General features: G+C 30.9%; 1 long non-coding RNA gene across 1 annotated transcript; it reads right to left on the bottom strand.

The window, feature by feature from the left end:
* Positions 1-717: 717 nt before the first annotated feature.
* Positions 718-4,184, bottom strand: LOC127735144 (uncharacterized). Its single transcript, XR_007998135.1, has 4 exons — positions 4,160-4,184; positions 2,748-2,933; positions 1,567-1,647; positions 718-842 (listed from the first exon to the last, which is right to left on the bottom strand). It is a non-coding gene; the product is annotated as an uncharacterized LOC127735144 (long non-coding RNA).
* Positions 4,185-22,210: the final 18,026 nt, after the last annotated feature.

Below are 22,210 nucleotides of genomic sequence, written 5' to 3'. Positions count from 1 at the left end.
ATTAGATTATTTTTCAATGTCAGTGGGTTTTTTTTTATACCGGTAACAGTTGTGTCTATCCTTTGTCAAGAAAAACCTTTTTTTTCTTCAAATTTTCACATTCGGTAAAGTTTCATGGTTAGAAAACTTTCATGAGTGATGGTTTAATATGGTGATGTCTAATGGTTAGATAAGAGTAAATTACCAATCCGCTCTTGTGTTATTCATAATCACTTGATATAACTTATAATTCAAGTTATTGTAGAGGAGTAACACGACGGATGTCGCATGTGAAGCAGGATCTGCTTACCCTTCTTAAGCACATGAGATCACCCCGTGGTGGGGTTCGTGTCGCTCAGTCTTTAGTTTTCTATGTTGTGTTTTGTGTACTGTTGTTTGTCCCTTGGTCTTTTTCTTTTTTTTTTGCCATTTCAGTTTGTTTTCGACTATTGAGTTTGAATATCCCTTTGATACTAGTTTCTTTCGCCTCTATGTTATACATTAAAAAATAAGAAACTCCTAGAAAGGTTTATTAAAAAAGTTCAGGTGGAATGTATTTAATTGCATCTATTGTTATAAAGGCATTTATTGTTATACAGAAATTCACCTCATGGAGAACTGTAATATCGGGCCAGCTGATAAGAAGAGTGATACATGGAAATTTATATAAATAAATTATATTTAGAAGTACCTTATAGTTTAAGGAATAATGCAATATGACAAGACCAACACATATCGTAATTTTTTGAATTTTGAATTTTATTTTTATAATCCACAATAAATAAACTAAAGCATTTATCCGGGTAACAGCTGAGTTTAGTCTGCATCTAATTATCCCGGTACCACCTGAGTTTGGTCTGCATCTAAAAAAAAAGTGATAATGAATAAATATCTTATAAAAGAAAGATAATTCTTTTTGATATGGACACATACTAGAATTATTACTTTTTGTTTTGCAAATTCACCTATAGATATAAGAAGATGTGGTATGAGTGCCAATGAGACAACTCTCCATCCAAGTCAAAATTTATAAAAGTAAACCATTATAGGTCAAAGTACGGTCTTCAACACGGAGCCTTGGCTCACACTGAACAGCAAGCTATAAAGGGCCCCAAAAATTACTAGTGTAAAACCATTCAAACGGGAAAACCAACGGTCTAATCTATATAAAAAACGAGAAATGAGAAACACTTATGAACCACATCAACAAACGACAACTACTGAACATTAGATTCCTGACTTATGCCTTTTTAATACTGCGTTTAAAGGTTAAAGCTTTTTCGAAAGAGCGAAATTCCATATGTTGATAATACATTATATTTTTTATTTGTAAAAGATTCTGAGTTTACTCTCAGTAGCTGCTTGAAGTAAAGAGTGCTTAAACGTTGTTTAAACAGTTCCTCTCATCCATATGCTGCCATTCGTCTTGGATAAAGAATTGAGAATTTTTTTTACAATAGATAAATTGACGAGGCGTTTTGATTGGTGGAAATAATTACAAATGTGTTGTCACAGTGTAACGTTTTACTGTGTTTTGGAACATGTCTTAATTATGTCGCATGGAATATATAATTTAAAGAAATTTACCAAACTCTGTATACAGGCTTTAACCAGCAATTCGGTTTCCAGTGAAATTGAACAGGTTCAGGAAATATAGTCCTCCTAGAACTGGAATAAAAATAATAAATGCTTTCAAATCAACAGTTCATCAATTATTAAAACAAAACCACATGACAAATAATTTTAGAAGTTAACGATAACAGATGAGTATTTCAAACTATTCAAATTAATAAGAATTTATAAAGTTTACTGTTTTTCTCCAGAAATAAGAATAAACTTTCCGAATTTGATTATATTTGATAATATTCAAATTTTATTTAACTATTTTAAAAGATAATGTGATTGTTTTAATTTCATTGACTTCATAAGATATATCTTAGCATTACCGACTAAATTTTCACATCCACCTGTCATATTTATTTCTATGCATGCACTCATAATTAGCCAATAAAAGATAGGTTATGAAGAATCTGTGGTTTGTAGTTTAAATAAAAGTGCAAAATCAGAACACTTGGCCAATCACTATTATGATAGTGGAATATTTCAACACGGTTTGTCAGTAACTAGACAAAATTCTTTGTTTCATTCTTGTTTTGCAGATAAACTCTATCTAGTTGACCACTATGGAATTAGAGTGACAAGTGACATTAAATCCAAATAATTTAATTTTAGATGTAACACGTTTTCTGATTGGATGAACGTTTTTTGTCTATCAGCTCATTTACATATTTTTTTCATGTGACCGTGACGTCATCAATGTTTTTTTCATGATTTACTTCTTAAAAATGGAATTTAGAATTAGATTATAAGGACTGACTGTAATATTTTTTTCTGTCTATTCGAAATAACCTAAAAAAAAATGTGTTGCACACTTTTAAATAACCCGCTATCCGGGTTATTCAGTGTGCATCATATTTTTTATATTATTTCGTCGTAGACAGAAAAAAATATTACGGTCATTCCTTAAAACTATCAAGCAAGCAAACTAACGATTTTTTGTAAACTTCTGGCGAATTAATTAAATTTTGACATATGTTTATTATTGTTTGACAAAAACTGTCAGCTGACCTTTAGATGTCTTCTTTTGTGTCGTTTGATTGTCGTCTCTTTGACGTATACCCTAAACTTCATTTTTTCATAAACAAATATAATCTAAATGTCATATCATTTTTACATAAAAAGACTAAATATTGCTTCAAAATACTCACGGTAGTTGAAAAGTCTAGCCTGTTTCAGACCCTGGTAACTATTGGCAGCATAGTTTGCATAAGGAGCAACCTGTCTTGGTTGTTGGTATCCGTAGTTACCAGGTAAATAAGCACAGGAAACCAGTGCGATGATACAGGGAAGGATCAGACAAATGGCGACTTTTGTGTTCATTTTGATTGCTTTTTCTAATACAAAGATCATAATATGTTAGTTTCACCAAATACATTAATTACATTTGTGTTCTGTAAAAACGATACGGAGAAAAGAATGCACTTCCTATTTGCTAAAACTATCGTATTGAGTAGTAAGGTCCGAGTAGCGTTTAACAATTCAAAATGAAAATGATATTTTTTTAAATTTTGATGTTGTATAGTAAAAAAGTGATTTTTGAAATTGATATTCTAAATAAAATATCAAAATTGGAAAGCAAAAATGTATAAGATATGTTTCAACCTTCATCACTGCAATAAAAAAAACTACATTTACATCGAAATAAAGTTCGTGTTCGTGTTCGAGATGGATCAAATTTTAAGTTTTTTAAGTTTGTATTTTTCTGAACTGAAAATCGAAATTTAATGGTCAGAAAAGTATTTTGAATTTTTAGATAACTGACTGCATAATATATCAAAAATTCTTTCACTTCTTGAAATGTGGGTTTTAAATTAAAATGTCAAACTGGCATAAACCCAAAATCGTTTTTTCTTCCTTTCTGAATTAATAGGTAAAACATAAACATACTAACAACCCGAAAGTGTTTTTATATTTGGAGTTTTTAGTTTTACCTGAATATGAACATTTTGAAAACCGGAAAACATTTCGAAATTTTTAATTGCTTACATCTGACCTAAAAACAGCGAAATTTTAGAATCAAACATCAATTTTGAAGTTTTTAATTGTGAAACGTTACAAGGACCTTTTAGTTATTACTGTACTTTCTTCTATAATACATAAACTCTTAATTGCAAGCTGTTAACAGTGATATATAAAATTACAACGTGAAACTTCAAATACAAAACACAAAAACTATCAACAATGAAAAAAATACAATTTGAAGTGTTTTTATTTTTTTAGTTAACGCATTTTAAGGCTCACAAGTTTTTGATCAGCGCACAATTGAAAGGCTCGTGTTTCTTCAGAATGTTAAATCGTATACTTTCATTATTATTTTCCAAAGGCAATGAAAAGTTATTAGATAAAAACGATAACTGGTATACATGTAAAAATAAAAAATTGTATTTTTGTTTTCGTAAAATAAGGCACAATATTAAAAAGTAACTTGTTTAACAATTGTATGAGGTGAAAATGTAAGTTAATTATCGGTTGAATAAAGTTTTTATTTGTAATATCAAGATTAAAAAAAAAAACTTCATGGAATTTCCCTGCACTTCATATTGTCGTTATCAGGACTTACCTTGACTAGTGACTTAACTGAAAGTGACCATGGACAGTTTTTGACAAGTTTTATACAAAAATAAACTTCCGTATTGCACAATGATTACAGACAACCTTTCCGGGCTGACAATATTACATCGTCTTGCATCTAGCAGACAGTTCTCTAAATGCATTACAGGTAAATTATTCATAGTTTTTTTTTACTTCTTACAAATGGTATCATCCTTGCAAGAGTTCGTTTAAGATCAAACAAAATTTCAAAATAGTTTTTTTTTAACTTCTACATTGTAATTAAAATTCATAATGATTAAAATTTCACAAAACTTTACAAAGCTAAAAATATCAAATTGTTCAACGAAAAAACTTGATGCAGACCCATTTTTAAACTATCGTTGAACGATTCTGCGTACAAACGAGAGAAAAAAACACAAACGGTGAGATAGAGGACAAATTCTTCCAGGAAAATTCTCATCTTAAAAGATAAACATTTCTACCTTAAAATAATGTTCTGTTAATGATTAATTCTCAATGAACCTTATGTATTAAAACTTTCGAAAAACTAAATCAATATGTTGATATTTTGTATTTGAACATTTAGAAATCGTGTTTTCCTTAGTAAATACTATTAAAACCTGAGTTTTATTTTACAAGTATCTTAACTGCATTACAATTTTTTTGTCGTATTTTAAAACTTTCGATGTTTTTTTTCTGATTTCTCTAATGAAGGAAAACATCTTCATTGAAGACAGCTACATTTATTCTAATATTTTTTTCTCTCGCTCTCTTTCTCTGACTCTTTTACTCTGACTCTCTTTTGATGTTTTAATGTTTCGCATTAGTGCAGTCACAGTGCATTTGTTAACACTTAACATGTTACATAAAACTTCACGATATTTTGTACAAACATTTATCTGCAGTCCACAACAACAGAGTTTTACAAAATAGAATTTCGAATCGTTTCTGGATCTGGTATTGCCAGCTGCCCATACGCTAAAGACATTCCTTTCAGAGTCGGTTGGAAAGTAGAAGTCATTGAGCCTAACTTACATCCAACCGGCATATAGTGGTGACTCTTGCAAAAAATGGGGATTCGAAGTTGCGTAGAAGCGTTGATTGGTGCATATGCTGTAGAGTCGATTTCTGCGGATAGCTGTCGCTTCCATTTGTTTCGTCTGTTTTGGAACCATATTTTGATTTGTGTTTCCGTAAGCTTCAGAGAGCTTGCTAAAGTTGCTCGATCCGAGCTGGATAAGTATCGTTTCATGTCAAATGTGTTCTCTAGTTGATAAACTTGACCTCTTGAAAATACTGTTCTTGTTTTCTTTTTTCTCCTAGGTTGATAACTTTCACCATTAAAATCAAAAACGCCCGTTGCATCTATTTTCTGGTGGCATGTTTGTGGTGACAAGGTATTTCTTCGACATGATAGATCCTGAACTCTTTCTGTGTTGTTCAGTGGATGTTGTCCGCTCTTTGAAATATAATCTAAAAGTAAATACAAGCACCAATGACAGTATCAACCATTACAACATAGAAATAGAGATATACTGTTGTCTACCAATCAGGGAAAAAAATCATCAGGATATGTCAAAACTTATAGTAAGAAAAGATGAGTGTAAATTCTATGTTTTTATTTAATAAAATGTATGTAGGGATTTTCTGTGATGTATAAATCCTCAATACTATATCACTTTATCCTTTTGGAAAAAAAACGAAAGACAAAAAAAAAGAAATTAAAAAAACTGCTTTGGAAGTAAATTTCTCTTTTCAACGCATGCAGAAATAACATTAAAGAAATCAAACCAAAGAAAAAAAGGTTCGTAGATTAATACCATCCAGTCCCACTTATTTGTATATGCCAGAGTCCCGCTTATCACAGTAGTACACCTTAGGTACTGTAGAGTCTGTGATACTTTAATTGAAATTTAGTTGTTTTAGAAATGTGTCGACAACAAGTGCCTACGCTTTTGGAGATATGACAAAGTCCACGTTTTGATAGTTGAACTCTAAAAATATCATTCGTACCTTTTTTGTGCGTAATTTTCTGTGTGCAACCCAAAAAAATGTTTTGATGAAAAATAGATACGATGTGTACAATTTATTTAGGTACATTAGATTCTCTGAAAGTTTAATTGACATACAGACTGACAGAAGAATGAACGGACACAAAATTCGAAACATTTATTTACACCCCGCTTAACTTATATCTATACATGGGATCATCTTTCGTCGAATAAAATGTCAAGTCAGTATAATCTTCCAGAACATGCATGAAATATTTGCAACTGCACGTTAACCAACCATCAATCAATCAAGTCAGTATGACTTATCATTCAAGTGAAAACAGTCGGACTTCTCAGGAAATTTAAGAAAAGAGACAAAACTATGAGGAAACTATAAGAAAACAAAATTGAAAAATGCTTGTACATTGTAGCTTCTAAAAACTGAAGTTACAACCTTTCCTTAACCATACATTTTTCAAATGAGTATAAGTGTGACATTTTTCAAAAGTTGAGATAAGTATGCAAAGATTGGGTTGGCAGACGCAATGTTTTTTGTTCAAATCTCTGATGACTTGAACCGATGAGTTTTGGAATAAGACGACAACACTCAGTTTATAAAACAATTCTCTACAGAAAATGATTTTTTATAAAGATGGAATAAATTAAAGGAAAATCTGTCACTTTTTGTGAAATTCGATTTTACTGGTTGAAAGACTCAAACGGTTAAGAAATTGTGTTAACTGGTCCATTTAAAGTGTGATTTAAGTTCAATTATCTCAATGAATTAAAACTATCAGATTATATTGCGCTTAATACTTTCTATTTCACAGATAACTGGCCATATAAGAGCAACTGAAAACCAATTGGTTCTTATTGTAGCGATAAATAAACATATCAAAAACGATGACAGTTTCATTTGATCCCAACTCAGAAATGCATTGTGCATACCTAAACGTTAGAAGTTTCCATCTTAAATGAAAAGAGTTTAAGAGTAGTAAGAAATGTTACAATTTAGCATAGTTTGCAAAAAAAAAATTGTCTGTAGCGTTTCAAGTTTATATTTAGACATTTTTATCACTGAAATATTTGTCCTACAATAATAATAATAATAATAATAATAATAATAATAATAATAATAATAATAATAACAACAAATGGTAAGTCTCATACATGCATGTGACCTATTGAGTTAATATTAGAAACATTCGCTTTGATACATATAGTATCTTGGACGACTGGGACATATGTATTCAATCAACTTTATAGACAAACCTAAGAACGTTATTCTTATCGAAGAATTCAAAATAAAAAATCAACTGAATTTGTAGACATTATTTTCTCACTGATCCATATAACATATATGTCATCGAATGAATGATAATTAATTCCTTCTTCTTTTGAATATTTAAATAAAAAAGCAATTACTCCACAATTCATTAATGATGTTCCATTTACAATTTTGAAAATATCATTTTTTTTCAACATCTAGTCCCCATTGTATTTTTTCACCAAAAGCTTTTTAAAATTGCTTTCAATGAAAATATGAATAAAAGTCTATTGCCATCCCATCTTTGTTGTCTTCCAAAAATACAAAGCTGTCACGGAAATCAAACTAGTGTCATGTAAATACAGTATACTAGTACTTAGTTATGTCCTAAGATATATCTTAGTGCTTGAATTCGGATGGTCTCAAGACATTGCTGAGAACTATCTTAGGATGTTAAACAAAGCTATCTTAGGATGGTCTTACCTATGATTTTTCTAAGAATATCCTAAGACCATGTACTGCTAATATAAAACGAATATATATATATCAAATAATCTTATGAAATTTTTATAGTATACAAGTGTAAAAGGGGGAGTATAATATTATTTCAATTTCTACCACAAAATAAACTGTTATAAAAATTGCTTCAGAAAGGAAGTGTAATATATTGTTTCAGAAGGAAAAATAATAAAAAATTTGCTTCAAATGAAAGGGAAAACATTTTGTTTCCATCGAAAATTAACCGAACAAAATTCAACAGTAGGTTCTAAAAAGTCTTCTTACTGTTCTTGAAGATTTTTTTTTTATAATTTTGAAAAATATGTTCCGTGAATAAAAACCCAATCCTCCCACAAAATGTTCAGTGCCTTAGAATTTTTAATTGTGCTGTAATAATGTATTTAAAAGATTCTCCCTTTGGTCCAATCGCTTTCATTACCTGTATACAGTATATGCATGTCATGTGATGTATATTCATTGAATCTGCATGTCATGTCATGTATATTCATTGAATCTGCATGTCATGTGATGCATATTCATTGAACCTGCATGTCATGTGATGTATATTCATTGAATCTGCATGTCATGTGGTGTATATTAATTGAATCAGCATGAGAAAGGAAAGGAGTTTAGTTCAAATTTTGGCCGGAAAAAAATCAATCTCTGTTGGCTGAAATCAACAAACATAAAGAAATTCTGTTTCGTTTTGCAGTTTGTATTTCAAATTTTAGTTTTTCCTTAGACCGCATAAAGACACCTATGTAGCTTTCATATTTAAGGACAAAATAAACAAAAAATCATGACATATCTTATCTTAGGAGGCTTTCGTTAACCTGATTTAGGACTAAGACAATATCCTAACACCAATGGCATCCTAAGACATGTTATTGTCTAAAGACAGCTTTGTTGACATGTCACCTGATTTATAGAGATTTCTGAATATATACAGCTCCGACATGTGATGTATAAAAGAACTATTGGATGAAAGAATGGAAGCATCTGTTCGATTTCCTTACCTGGATATATGATCTTGACCATGAACGTTTTCAATGTTAGAAAATGAATTAAAGGACATTGCATTCAATATATAAAATACCATGAATTCGACAGGATATTTGAATCAAACACATACTCCTTTCATTAAAAGTTAGGTTAAAATGTGCGGCCTAAAATGTGTCCATGGTTTTATCAAAAGAATAGCTGGAACCAAAATAAATTAGTTTGTATTTGTAGGACAATACATAACTGTATTTCTGTAGAATTTTGTTGGTTCTTTTCCCATCATACTCACGTTTAGAGAAATACTCAAAACAAGTAAAAAGCTATCACATTTGCTGTTTTTGGTCGTTTATAATCATTTTCGTTTGATTAAATGCTTACAAATATGACATAAATTTAATGTGTCACAACTTAAGTAAAGAGGCGATGAAATTACGACGTTCTGGTTAAATTAATACAGTGAATGTTAAATTTCCTATGTTAGCAAAGAGCATGCCATTTAATCATATTGCGAATACATTTCGAAACCACAAAAAAAAATGAAATATTTCACTTGCAAGTATTTTTAAGACGTAATTATGCGGTATACAAATACAAGGGAAATTGGTTTCACTCACAGGACCATTATCAAAAACTTGTTGAAACCATGCGATTGGAATTTGAATATCGAAGAGAATAAACATAATAAATACTAAAGAGACTAAATAAAATATTAAAGAGACTTAATAAAATATCAAAGAGACTGAATAAAATATTAAAGTGAATAAATACAATATTAAAGAGACTTAATAAAATATCAAAGAGACTGAATAAAATATTAAAGTGAATAAATACAATATTAACGAGACTAAATAAAATATCAAAGAGACTAAATGAAATATTAAAGAGACTAAATAAAATATTAAAGAAACTAAATAAATATTTTGAAAAATTCAACGATTTTGTATTTATCAATTTATTCAGCGTTACACAGTGCTGTTGAAGACAGTTTTGATACAATTTTGTAAGTTTTATATATTATTGTGAAATTTTGCAAGGATATCACGAAATAATTTATTATAATTGATTACACATTCTGAAATACGGAATATATTAGTTAGAAACCAAAAGTACACAATGTGATACAATGAATTTACGAAAAAATTAAAATACGTGTTTTGTTAAAATTGTTCAGATGAGAAATAAATTCAGGAGAAATTGCCCCCTTCCTCATTTTTTTCGCAAAAGAGTTTACATAACATATATAATGGTGTAAAACGAAGATTCAAGTGTAGAAACTGTTTAAAATTACATAGGATTTCATGCAGTCATCTTTGTTTAACGTTTTTAAAAATGAATTCATACATTACGGAATGATTTATGAATTTATTTTACAAATTATGTTTTTGCAGAAGTTACTACGGTTTCCTTGAGTACCACAGGAAGATACATTATTAAAAATAGAGGCGGGGACACTCAAAACTCAGATAAGTTAAAGAAAGACCGAAACAATCATGTTAAAAATGCAAAACTTATACAATTAAATGTAATATTTCATATTTTGCAAATTGAATCTATAATATTATAAGCAAACATAATTTAATCTGTTTAAACTGTGCAAAACTGAATGTCTAACAGAGGAAAAATAATAGGAAATATTTTCTCTGACACTTTTCCTTTCCTATACTCTATCTGTGTACCGAAATGAAATACTATTGTATCAAAAGAAACAAATATCTTTAAAACAATGTTAAATTTAAATACTGCTCGTCATCTTAATATTAATGAATACTCACTACCACTTCGTAACATGTACTCCCACTTTGGGGTTGTGTGGCACCAAGGGTACCATGATGGAATGGAATGTAGTGATTTCCCAGAATTGGTGATATTTTCAGTAACAGATGCTTTAGGTTGTTCAATCTTTTTATCTGCTTCCTTAGGACTGTCCAGCAATATGTCGTCGATATAGAATGACTTCTTTGGTGCATTTTCTCGTTCATTTTCCATTTTCTCTCCCGTACTTATTCAAAATATTTGATTTGCAGAGACGGAAAAAATATGGTAAGTAATATCTAGACGACCAAATAAAGTTTGCAAAATGAGAAACAAGAACTTTTTAGTTATAATACTATCGTAAATTTTATCACTCCTACTCGCTGACTTTTGATGCGGTACCCTCATTGGATAAAGATTTTCTTTGATTGCATCCACTGGTTGAATGATGCTGTACTGTATCAAGCGTTTCTTTATTGATTACAAAAAGATAAATCTATTTGGAAAATGATATTATGTATTTATAATTAGGATTTGATATAAATGCGGATAAAGTACTATTTTTCAAATCCTCTTACATAAACATATTATGGCATCGGAACTATCTAAATGGCGAATTCTTCACGAAATTAACTGCTTCTGTCCTATTTTATTATGCAGGTTTTAAAATGTTAGAACACTTTATTTGAGATTTGACCAAAATGATTAAATATTATCCCCTGCGATGAACTTTGAACTTGATGAACAAGTTTAGTTTTATTGATAAACATCCGATTACAGATACCAATAAGTGTATCATAATAATGAAACTTATCTAGCTATCTAGGCGATATTATTGAAAATTTTGCTTTCAATTTTTCCAATTTGTAGCCAAACGTTCAATAGATAAAATTTGATTCCCAATATTTGACTTCAATTACAAATTAAAAAAAGAATCTGTCTTTTATAAAATTTCCAATAGATTATCGATGGTCTATTCAGCAAGTGCTAAATAATAAAACGAAATATGGCCACATTAAAACTCTACTTTTAATTCTTAGAAGAAGCAAAATTGTCAAATACAATAATTAGGAGATAACTGTATTGTATTATTGTTATCTCCATTCTAATGAAACTGACAGAAAGTAAAATTGCCAAATACAATAATGAAACTTATCTCGTCAAAAGAATATCTTAGAGTACAACTCTTGTCATACTGAATATTTCCGACACAAGAGGATTAAATCAAACATTTTTTTTAAAGTAAGATTATTATGGGTTTTTTTTTATTTAACCTTTTTTCTAAACTCCAGTAAGTAAAAATATATGATATGATTACTAGTGAGACAACCATCCACCAAAAGATTGATTGATTGTTTGTATTTAATACCTCTTTCATCATTATTGTCTATATAGTGGCAGTCATTTTTTATTGGTGGAGTACGCCAGATTGGCCGGAGGGAACCGCCGACATTTAGCTGAAAAACGGGCAATCATAGTCCTACCAAATGATCAACGGACAGGGATATCAACAACAAAAAGTCACTCTACGGCCTTCAACAATGATCAAAACCTAAATTATTGTCTTTTTACCATTTTAACTAGGTGCGTTCAACTCTAATCTTAATTGACTAGGATTGTCAGTTTTCCTGCCGAAGATCGGTGGTTCTCTCGGAGCACTCCGGCTTCCTCCACCAACAAAAAACTGAGCGCCACGAAATAGCCAATAGTGCTGAAAGTAGTGTTAAACACCAATCGATCATTTAAGTCAGGAATTTGACAGTTGTTATCCATTCGTTTGATGTGTTTGAGCTTTTGATTTTGCTATTTGATTACGGACTTTCCGTTTTGAATTTTCCTCGGAGTATTTTTTTTATTTTCCTTTTTAAAACATCGACCGGATATCATTCTGTTTTTTTTTAATATAAATATTTCCAATATCAAAGAAAACAACCATCCTCCAAAGAATCAATGCATGTGTAGAATCAGGTCTGCACTTTAGAGTTTAGAAATATCGATCGTACCAAGTCGCAATAAAATTGTTTTTGCTGATAACAACATTCATTACAGATGGTTGTAATCAATTATGATTTCAGTATATATACATCAGTTCAGTTGCAACGTTGTGGAATCTGAATTAAAGACTTTGTGTGAACAAATGTCGAGTTTCAAAAGTTTTAAATGTTCCTTAAATAAAATCGACGTCATAGTGTTTTAACATATCACAATCAAAAGTGTGTAATTTTATTTTTTCTAAGTATGTTTAGAAATATTTTTGATAAATATAGATTCTACCATGCATCGAGTATGATTCAACATTTCTTAACTCGAAACGGTTAAATTTTCAAATTAAAAACGCGAGGCTCGCCGAGCGTCTAAAATTTAACTGTCTGTCAAGAGTGGAGAAATATCGTATTGCACGAGATTAGTAGTACATGTAGTACTGTTTCTCTAATGGCATTTAGACGACATGCAAACAAACTTAATCCGTCTTTTCCAATGATCTACAAAAAGATGTGTTCTTTCTAAGTGACGACATCAGACATTGTTGCCTTTTTCCATGACGTCACAATAGGAAATTTAGAGGAAACCAAGAAAAATTGACGTTATAATTGAATTTTGATCAATGTAGAATTGAGATCAAACGACCCCACACGTTGATTAAATCAAAATAATCAACAGGTCAAGAAAAGTATAAATCAACTGAGAATTAGAGAATGCATTCAAAATATTACCAAGAATAAGATCTACAAAATACTTGCTGAAATAATCTGTAGTGCTTTCAGTAACTGCGAGTACAATTAGATCTTTTATGTTATTTTATTTTTTTCGCCTCGTACCGATCTGATGTTTTTTTACAGTTTACGGATGCTAACAAAATATACTACATTAAAGGATAGTCAATGATATATCCTTACTATTTATTTGATTTTTATTATAACCAAATGCTGATAATGTTATTGATAAAAAAAAAATCATAGAATTCTGAAGATACGGCTCAGGAGATTGATGTAGGCCAGCGAAAATTCATATGCGTCGAACATGAGCTGCCTAAGTATTCCAAAATTGTGTTTACCTTTATTATGTTAATCAAATGAAAGTTCATTTACTTATCGGTAACAAATTCTGAATGTGAATGTGTTTTGTCATTCATTTTCCTTTACTTTATAAATGTCTGTCTTCTTTAGATAAAGCCTTTCCTCTCATCATAATGTAAACTATGTTCTACAGTGCGTATTGCTATGTGTTTCTTTATTCTACATTAGCTAGAGGTATAGGGGGAGGGTTGAGATCTCACAAAACATGTTTAACCCCGCCGCATTTTTGCGCCTGTCCCAAGTCGGGAGCCTCTGGCCTTTGTTAGTCTTGTATGATTTTTTTATTTTAGTTCCTTTATATGTTTTGGAGTTTAGTGTGACGTCCATTTTCACTGAACTAGTACACAATTTTATTTAGGGGCCATCTGAAGACCACTTCCTGGTGCGGGATTTTCTTGCGGCGTTGAAGACCCATTGGTGGCCTTCGTCTGTTATCTGCTCTTTGGTCGGGTTGTTGTCTTGTTGGCATATTCCCCATTTCCATTCTCAAATTTATTATCACCATACAAAGCACTGTAAATTTCACTGGCTTTTCTAATAAGAAAATGTAATAATGAACTTCAAGTGACCACTGTAAACTTATGCAACATTTAGAAAATAAATAAAAAACTGAAATAGTACTGGCGTTAATATGTCTTTTGATTGAGTTAAGCCATTTCAATTGATATGTTATAGTGTGTTTTTTATGTTGTGATGTTACACTATTGTTTCAGATAAGGGTGAAGGTTTGGTACCATTAAAACGTTTAAACCCGCTGCAATTGTTTGCACCTGTCCTAAGACAGGAATCTGATGTTCAGTAGTTGTCGTTTGTTGATGTGGTTCATAAGTGTTTCTCGTTTCACGTTTTTTTATATAGATTAGACCGTTGGTTTTCCCGTTGGAATGGTTTTACACTAGTATTTTTTTGGGCCCTTTATAGCTTGCTGTTCGGTGTGAGCCAAGGCTCCGTGTTGAAGACCGTACTTTGACCTATAATGGTTTACCTTTATAAATTTTGACTTGGATGGAGAGTTGTCTCATTGGCGCTCATACCACATCTTCTTATATCTATAACGTGAGGGTACCCAAATTGCACCTATTTTGACAGTTTTTTCACCTACGTTTTTTAACAATTTAGACAAAAGTTACCATTCTGTGTTTATTTTGTAGATGTATCCTTTTTTACTGTATAGTTACACCAATTTGATTTTGAATCCATAGTGAATCATAGAAAAATGGGTTTGAACCGACCTCCAAACGATCCATGATTCTGTAATGAGGAGTACTCAAATTGCAACCATCTTTTAATTCACATCCTTAAAAATAGAATAACAGTTGTTTTGTTTATTTCTTCAAATATTTAGAACAATTTGACATTAGTCCATGCTTAGTATTCATTTTTTAAGAAATAGATGCTTGTAACATATTTTATTTGCTCATTTTTAAAAGATGACTATTTGTGAACGTCGCATGGCGACGTTCAGTAGATTTTACTTTTTCCAGTGTGCTTCATCTGTTGAAATATATATACTGTGAACGTTTTTTGTATATTTGAATATAGTTACCTATGTTAAAAGACGTCTATAATATCAAATCATAAAAATACAAATTATTTAGTCTCAAAGAAAACTTGTAAGATTTTCGCAGCTATTTTTGATGAATAGGTGCAATTTGGGTACTCGGTGCAATTTGGGTACTGTGAAGTTAGACATTTTTTGTTGAGGCGAGTGGACACCCTTGATTTTTTTTACTTATATCAAGTAGGACCAATTTCTCCTGTATTTGTTTCACTCACAGAGGCAAAAATGAAAATATTAGATCGTACTGAAATTGAATATTAAACAATCAATATCATGTACTTTAATTATTATTTATACAAATATTAGTAAAACTTATTTGCATAAACCTGTATTGTTATTCAGCGCTATATGTATTGCTGTTGAAAGCACATGTTGATACAAAATGAAAAATTTTACATATTTTTTGAAAATTTTTGCATCGAGTGATATTTCTAACCAAATGTATTTTAATTTAAAGTATCCGACACACAGCTTTACTTTCAAAAAATTTTTTGTTTCGGCTAAGAATGTCCTTTTTGGTATTTTTTTTTAGATAAACACTAGTATTCATGCAAATTCATGCAAATTTTGCCAGATTCCGTTAGAATTACGGTTTTGGCTGTTTTTTGGTGGGGTTCGTGTTGCTCAGTCTTTAATTTTCTATGTTGTTTTATGAACTGTTGTTTGTCTGTTTTTCTTTTTCTTTTTTAGCCATGGCGTTGTGAGTTTTTTTTTCGACTTATGAGTTTGAATGTCCCTTTGGTATCCTTCACCTGTCTTTTAAGTAAGTATAATTTGGTGATATGTTTCAAAATATTGATAAAACCCCCAAGTACACATTTGGAACCGTCCGTGATACGGTGTAAATTAAGGCAACCGTAGTTTACCGATGTTCAAATCTCGTAAATCGATTAGGAAGAGACAAATCTAGGTTACAAACAAAAACTGAGGGAAGCGCATGTCCAAAAGGAGCAAAACAAGATGCGTCGACAGGGTAAGCGTTTCTTCTATGCATGCATCATTCGCCATGTCAAAACGTCACAATCGGGAATAGGACCCAATCGGTAAAATTACTAATCAGATGACTAACTTTACTGGTATCTAAAGATCTAAGATCGCTAAAACATGCCGAGAGTGAGTTGAGATACCGATACATAGTTTCGGTAAATCAAATCGTGATGGTGACCGTTAAAGTTATGTAGTGTCGTTTCAGTCGTTCTTCCTTGTAACTCTGTTGGAGCAGTTTTTGTGTAAGGAGCATACCCTGTTAGTGTGAACATATACGAGCATATCGTATTAGTTAAGATATGTAAATACCATACAATGGAGCAGACTTCTATCTGTGCCAATATCGAGGAAAAGATCAAGATATGAAGCAGACCTTCTATTTTCGGTAGTACCCTTAATATCAATATAAAAAAAAGAAGCTGAGGTATGATTGCCAATGAGACAACTATCCACCAAAGTTCAAATAATCAAGTTCACTGGGATATCTGAGATGAAAGCGGTCATTGAAATATGGGCTATTGAGTGACATAACATCATCAATATCTATGAAAATGAAATTCCTGAACTTTGCAAGATTCTTTTTCTTTTTGTCTTTGAGAAGAGTCTGTATGAACTCAGCTTCACATTAATACAAAAACAAGTCCGTCAGTAGTGGTACACAATAGTACCATTTTAATACCGACTGTCTTTTGAAATAGCAATCCACGAAACTTAACAAATGTGTTGTCGATATAAAGTCCAGTATTTTGATGATAGTGAAAATTGAAATACTTTTTTAAAATGTCCTGGTGTGAAATAAATTCAGGAGAAATTTGCCCTTCTTCTTTCCTCTCATACTAAAACTGGAACCACCAAGTTCTTATTTCAAATTTCAGCATGGGACATTTAATTTCTAGACCATAAACAGCGCCAAACTTCAATAACTTATCGATTTTCAGTGTCTTAAACTCTTCCTGGTTTGAAAAGTGTTTCAAATTTGAAAACATATTTGATTTTTGGTTGGAAAAAAACACAATTTCAAATAAAATTCAATTTGTTGTTGCTGCTGTGTTGCCGTCTTATTGGCGTATACCCCCACCTCCATTAATCATACTAAAATTTAATTTAAGCAGTCCCAATTTCGACCCCGGACGAGCACCAAATTTTGTTTTGACCTCAAATATATGTTACAAAGGAAACAATATTAACAACAATATTTACATTAAAACAAACAATTCAAACAAACAACACATACACATACACAATAATTAACAGTCAGGCCTTATAGTCTTAAGTTCACCAAGTTGAAATAAGTTCTCCAAAGTTCGGATTTTGTTTAATGCACAGTGAAATAAAAATCCAATGTTTGTATAATTCATAGTGAATTCCAAATCAAAAGTTTTTAAAATTTTCAAAATGATAGTATTCAACAAATATGATATTTAATCCAGCTCAAGAATATATTCATAGAATCTCTTTCTGTTGCGAGTGCTACGATATTTCTCCACTCAACGTAGTTTAATTTTGTTAAATTTGCAACAAGCGACGAGCTTTGATGATCATGTTGAGATATATAATGAATTAAATTGTTATTCCTAAGTACGTTTTATCTATATACAAAGAAAAAAATAGTTGTCGTATTTTATTCTTTAATTCTTTCACAGACTTCTTGGCGTCAATAGTTTCAAAGACTATTATTGATATCCATGTTGACCAAACATATGAATGGATTGCTTGCAAATTTTTTTGTCAGAGTTCGCTCGAATATTGTAATTAAGATGGACACCTGAATACAACAGATAGGCGGAGTATCTGTCTGTGTACAGTATTTAGAAGATAGTATTGGATGAGGGATTTATTTGGTATTATCTTGAAAAAATCTTACGCGCACATTTTTCTTCTTTATTATTTTTATTTTTTATTTTTCTTATTTTTTTGGATTTATTAAATCATTTAATATCATGTTTAATGCAAATGCCTATTTTTTAAATATTTTGAATACAATTTACATGAAAAGATAAAGGAGATATTACTGCATGAGAGAATTGTTTATGATTATTCTGTTTCATTTGTGTGGTCATATAAAAATAAGAAGATGTGGTATATTTGACAACTCTCCACATGAGACCAAATGACACAGAAATTAACAACTACAGGTCACCGTACGGCCTTAAACTATGATCAAAACCCATACCGCATAGTCAGCTATAAAAGGCCCCGAAATGACAATGTAAAACAATTCAAACGAAAAAACTAACGGCCTAATTTATGTACAAAATAATGACTGAAAAACAAATATGATACACAGAAACAAACGACAACCACTGAATTACAGGCTCCTGACTTGTGACAGGCACATACATAATACTTTTGGATAGATAAATATTCCATATCAACTTTACAAATAATATACATGATGGTCTTGAAGTATAGATTCTAGGTACTGACGTGGTTTATCATCTTGATTGCGTGTTGTAGTGTTCTTTTTATTTGTCTTTATACATTTTTAACCTTTACTATTTAGTCAATTTTTGGTAATATCCTTTTGGCGTGGCTCGGTATTTATACATCCCGCCATTGTGCTATTGTGCTATGATCATTTTTTGTATTCTTGTCTTTCATTTTTGCTTATGAACTTTGTCTATAGATCGTGATTATGCCATTTTGAGTTTCTTTGTAGAAATAGTTATTTGTTTTATAGTGATTATGTTTATATCACAATGTTGACTGCTGTACCATAATTTTTAACATATTTGTCTATTATGTCTGTTTGTTTTGCTCACACATTGTTGTCAATATAATAGAATTCTATGCGACTTTCATACAAGTGAGGGGTTTAGCTAGCTTTAAAACCAAGTTCAATCCACCATTTTCTACATAAGGAAATGCCTGTACCAAGTCAGGAATATGACAGATGTTTTCCATTCGTTTGACGTGTTTGAGCATTTGATTTTGCCATTTGATCAAGGTCTTTCCGTTTTGAATTTATCTTGGAGTTCAATATTTTTGTTATTTTACTTTTTGTTTTTTTTTGCTATTTGTGGAATGATTAAAAGGCAAATTTGAAGTGTTTTTAGTTTCCCCTTCACATATCTACTAAAAACTTCGACCCCCTAAAAACAAATATAAAATGCTGTCAAATGATTGTTAAGGTTTTGTCTAGAATTGCATGATTTGGGTCGAAATAACGAAAGAACTAAAATCGATTTTGGACTATATAGATTTTACTTCCTATCCAAAATGTTCAATGGATTTGATCATCATAACCAATGGAGAAGGAATTGTGAATCGTTAATTTTCAAGAGGGGGACTTGTATGTCAAAAAATTAAAAATATTGCCAGAATATGATTTCCATCAATTTTTGCATACTATTGATACTTGTCAAATTTAAATGAAAACAACTAAAAGTTTGAGCTTTATGAATAGTGTTACCATTGTTATTCATACACAAGTAAGTATTATATAATTATTTGTGTTTATCAACAGTGTATGTCTCTTTCTTACTATCTAACACTTGTATAACACCAGAGATCACCCAAGTTTTTAATGGGGTTCATGTTGCTCAGTCTTTAGTTTTCTATGTTGTGTTTTGAATACTGTTGTTTGTCTTTTTGTCTTTTTGCCCATTTTTCGTTTTCTGCCATAGCCTTGTCAGTTCGTCTTCGACTTACAAGTTTGAATGTCAATTTGGTATCTCTTGCCTCTCTTCTGTATACTTTTGAATAAAATTAAGTGTATCTCAAGTGATTGGACGAACATCAGGGATAAACGGACAAAGCTATAACCAATTGTTCTCGAATTTTTTTCAGGGAACACAACATTGGCATTTCATTTCAGAATTTTGGGTTTTTCAAAAGGAATGAGAACAAAAGGGATCACAATTCAAATTTCACAGCGTAGACAAGTATGTTTAACCCAGTTAAAACCTCTCGTGAGCCCTTTATTAAAAAAAAACTTGATGTGCAGAATGACAACCATAAATGTTAATTTTCAGGTTTATAAGACTTTTATTTCAGAGAAATTTGTGTCACTTCCATGTTTTACTATTCAAATTTCCTAACTCCAGCCTTTTTTGAGGAAACTTTTATAGGATGATTGTGTAGGAACGCTTTCTGGAATTTATACATATTCTTAAATAAATACATATTGGTCATAACGTGTTCCTAAGCTCATTTTCTGTAACTATTCTTCTTAGAAACATTAAGGCTAAAATAATATTTACTTTTTCAATTTTGTTGCTCAATTTTTACAACTTTAACAAAATATTTTCATGCGTAACGGTCTTCTTAAATCCATCCATTATAAGACCAGGGATCTTACTTAATGCCAATTTTTTTTCTAGTTATTCATAAAATAATTTAAATCCAATTTTTATTACCCAGAATCTAGAGCGGCCTTTGAAAGAATTTCATCAAAATATGATTATAACTTTTTGTTTAGAATTACAGAAAAACAAGGATGATGGAGTCCTTAAGCTTCTAACTACATTTTTTGAGTCTTTAGTGAGTTTTGAATTATTAGTTCTTTTGAAATAGTCTTTGGTAAATCTGTTTGGGACCCGTTAAAATTATTGAAACAAAACGAAATAAGGTACCGGAAGATAGACATGTACTGATTTTGTTTTTGGCTTTGTATCAGAAAATTTACAGAAAAACAAATGTAAAAATGATACAACGGGATGATAAAATTGTTCATAATCAACCTTAGTAATACCGTTTTTTTTATTAAGCAATTTTGGACATCTATCACTGTCCAGGTACGCCCATCTGTTATAGAGTCCAAATGTAATAACTTACTGTATGTTCAACACACCACTTCAACGAGAAGAAGTATATATTTGTGCCACATCGATATGTTAAAAGAGCATACTGAGAGGGACAACACAAGTAAATTAAAAAGTATAGTCACCTCATCCCATATACACGAGGATAGCAGTGAAACTAAACTTAAACTTTGTAAACAATTATGACTTGACTTAAAACTTGACCACTTTAAAAGAAAAAATATTTACAAAGCTTGATCAGTTAACCAACAAATTTTATTTTCAGGATTCAGATGTAGGAGAGGTTGCTCCTATAAGGCACCATTCTTGTCGTATGAATCATTAGTGGGTCGTTACATATTTCAAGAGAATATCGTATTTGTACATGTTGTTATAAAGAAAGTATAGAACATGCGAAATATCATTTTGTATAAGTATATTCTGCTTTTAGAGCTTCCAGGCTACAGCTTTTACCTTCTACTGTTCATGACCAAGCTTGTGTATTTCTTCTGCAAGCTAGCTCATAGAATTTAATCGAAAAATTGTGCTAATTTCTAAATGCGGCATGGAAGCTAAGATCACACGGTCTTCTTAAATCCATCCATTAAGACCAGGGGTCTTACATTATGCCAATTTTTTCCTAGTTATTCATAAAATAATTTAAATCCAATTTTTATTACCAAGAATCTAGAGCGGCTTTTGAAAGAATTTCATGAAAATATGATTATAACTTTTTGTTTAGAAATACAGAAAAACTAGGATGATGGAGTCCTTAAGCTTCTTACTACATTTTTTGGGTCTTTCGTGAGTTTTGAATTATTAGCTCTTTTGAAATAGTCTTCGATTATTCTGTTTGGGACCCGTTAAAATTATTGAAACAAAACGAAATAAGGTACCGGAAGATATACATGTACTGATTTTGTTTTTGGCTTTGTATCAGAAATTTACAGAAAACAAATGTAAAAATGATACAACGGGATGATCAAATTGTTCAGAATCATCCTTAATAATAGCGTTTTTTTTATTAAGCAATTTTGGACATCTACTGATCACTGTCCAGGTACGCCCATCTGTTAAAGAGTCCAAATTTAATAACTTACTGTATGTTCAACACACCACTTCAACGAGAAGAAGTATATATTTGTGCCACATTGATATGTTAAAAGAGCATACTGAGAGGG

This window comes from Mytilus californianus, unplaced genomic scaffold (assembly GCF_021869535.1).
Source record: "Mytilus californianus isolate M0D057914Y unplaced genomic scaffold, xbMytCali1.0.p SCAF_3, whole genome shotgun sequence".
Classification (NCBI taxonomy): Eukaryota; Metazoa; Mollusca; class Bivalvia; order Mytilida; family Mytilidae; genus Mytilus; species Mytilus californianus.
Note: the sequence above shows the minus strand (reverse complement) of the source record. Positions and strands in the feature narration are given on the sequence as shown.